At 42.8% G+C, this 2,624-nt stretch overlaps 1 non-coding gene across 1 annotated transcript; it reads right to left on the reverse strand.

Moving 5' to 3' along the window:
- Nucleotides 1-970: 970 nt before the first annotated feature.
- LOC139184716 (small nucleolar RNA SNORA11) lies at nt 971-1,095 on the reverse strand. The gene has a single exon (XR_011568280.1). It is a non-coding gene; the product is annotated as a small nucleolar RNA SNORA11 (small nucleolar RNA).
- Nucleotides 1,096-2,624: the final 1,529 nt, after the last annotated feature.

Genomic DNA, 2,624 nt, shown 5'->3' on the forward strand with positions numbered 1-2,624 from the left:
TAAGATATATACATATATAAAGGTGAAGCAGAAGTTTTACCAAAACATCTACCCTGAGAGTTAATTTTTTTTTGGAGACCTTTTTTTTAAAAAAAGTTTTAGGTTTACAACACATTGACAGAAAGCTACAGAAATTCCCCTAGACACCCTCCCCTCACATGCATGGCCATTATCAACAGAGTGGTACCTTTTTTTAAAAAAACAAAAACAAGGATGAACTACACCAACACACCATAATCACCAAGGTCCCCAGTTCATCTTAGAGTTCACTTTAATAAAGTGAGTACTGCTGCAGCTTCTATGCTGCTGCTGCTGCTGCTAAGTCACTTCTGTCATGTCCGACTCTGTGCGACCCCATAGACGGCAGCCCACCAATCTCCCCTATCCCTGGGATTCTCCAGGCAAGAACAGTGGAGTGGGTTGCCATTTCCTTCTCCAATGCATGAAAGTGAAAAGTGAAAGTGAAGTCGCTCAGTCATGTCCGACTCTTGGCGACCCCATGGACTGCAGCCCACCAGGCTCCTTCGTCCATGGGATTTGCCAGGCAAGAGTACTGGAGTGGGGTGCCACTGCCTTTTCCGGCTGCAGCTTCTATAGATTTGGACAAAACTATAATGACGTATATCCCTCATTATAATGCTATTCAAAGTATTTTCACTGCTCATAGAAATAACTTCTGTACTTTCTGTATTCATCTCCCCACAAACTCCTGGCAATCACTGATCTTTTTATTGTCTCCATAGTTTTGCATCTTCCAGAATGCCATATAGTTGGAATCTATTTTTCTTTTTTGTTCTTTCTCCTTGAAAAGAGAGGTTCAAAGCCTTTCTAAGATCACTTATGGCCCACCCACACATGGATCAGACAGGCCCTAGGTGACAAAGACCCCAACCAAATACTGCAGCTTTTCTTCCAGTACCAAACCCTGTCCCACTGTCCTGCCCAGCAGCCGCATGAAGGGGTGAGGGACACATGATGGATTTTTGTAGGAAGGCCACACCTTTTGTGCCCTTTGTTATGAAGAATACAGATTCCCACCCAGTGTGTTGTAAGCAGACAAGCCATTTCTTCAGGGCCTTGCTCTGAGCACACCCCATATAATATTAATGTAACATTAACTGAATGAAAATTCCATATACAGAACAATTAAAATTTGTGAAAGACAGTAACCAAAGGGGAAAAAACCTGAGGCAATCCATAATAAAATGTTAAAAATAATTATCTCTGATGGGGGTATCAAGGCTATAGATTATTTTTATGTTCTTTTACTTTTATGGATTTTCTAAAATTAGTAGGTACTTTTTATATGCAGACATATGTTAAATGTGAATCTGTGTAAGTACTGTGAAAAGTTTAAAAAATCAAGTAGCTCTAGAAGACATATAATTAAAAGCAGCATTTCTTTGCTCCACCTTTTTTGCTTTCCCAAGTCATCCACTTTCAAACCTTTTAACCATTTCTTCTGTTATTTACCTCCATATACTAAATAACTATATTTAGTCTTTAAGGGATTATTTATTGAATTATTCATGTAGAAAAAAAATTTGCTACCCCACACAAATATTTTGTTTGTTCTCCCAACACATTTGCCTCTTATTTAGATTAAATAAGTCATTTATTTATTTTTTTGTGAGTATTTTGTGTTTATCCAGAGTGGAGTTGTTGTATAGTGTCATATAGTATTTCATTCTCTTCTTTGTACAAGTTATTGTTTTCCTTGCAGGCCAATAGATGATCCCTTTTGTTGTTTTCTTAGGAGCCTATTCTGAAACTGTCAGAGATGTAAAGACCTTCTTAATGTAATTGAATAAATCAAGTAAGGTCTGAGTTTAAGTTCCTTGGAAATAGAGCTGGTAAAGGGGTGTGGATGCATGGATTTTACTGAGTCAGCACACACAGGAGAGGAGTGGGGGAAGTACTGGTCTGGGACAGGAAGTAAGCAGGGCGTTTTCTCTCGTGGGGGTTTTCCTTTTGTTTGCTTCTAAGGGCAGAGTTACCTCTGAGCACTGTGGGCAGCCTAGGTGGCTCACTGGGTAAAGAATCCACCTGCAATGCAGGAGACACAGAAGATGTGGGTTCAATCCCTGGGTCAGGAAGATCCCCTGGAAGAGGAAATGGCAACCCACTCCAGTATTCTTGCCTGAGAAATCCCACGGATAGAGCTGGACACAACTGAAGTGACTGAGCATGCACTGTGGGCAGTGGGATGGAGCTTCTAATCTCTAAGACCTGATGGCTCCCTCTTGGAGCAGGACAGAAGGAATGGATGGGAATCCTCGGCCTCCACCAGCTGGAGGATGGGAGCACTGGCCCAGTTAAGTGGGCTGGGGCAGGTCCAGAGCATCCAATGTAAAGAACCTCTCAGTGTCTCCCTCCCTCCCTCCCTTCCTTCCCGCCCCCCACCCCCACACCCGGCCCTATCCTTCTCTTCCTTCTCATTCCCTCCCTCCCTTCCCCTCCCCCTCCCCATCCTTCCCTCCATCTGCCTGTCTTGGGGCCCCTGTTCCTGGGTGCCCAGATGAAAGGATCTTCAGATTTTCTCTTGAAGCAGCCAGATTCTCTAGAGAGTAACCCCATTTCTTGCCTGAGGCATAGATTCCTTTTTCCCATATTCTTGGACCCTA

Source organism: Bos indicus, chromosome 8, assembly GCF_029378745.1.
Source record: "Bos indicus isolate NIAB-ARS_2022 breed Sahiwal x Tharparkar chromosome 8, NIAB-ARS_B.indTharparkar_mat_pri_1.0, whole genome shotgun sequence".
Lineage (NCBI taxonomy): Eukaryota > Metazoa > Chordata > Mammalia > Artiodactyla > Bovidae > Bos > Bos indicus.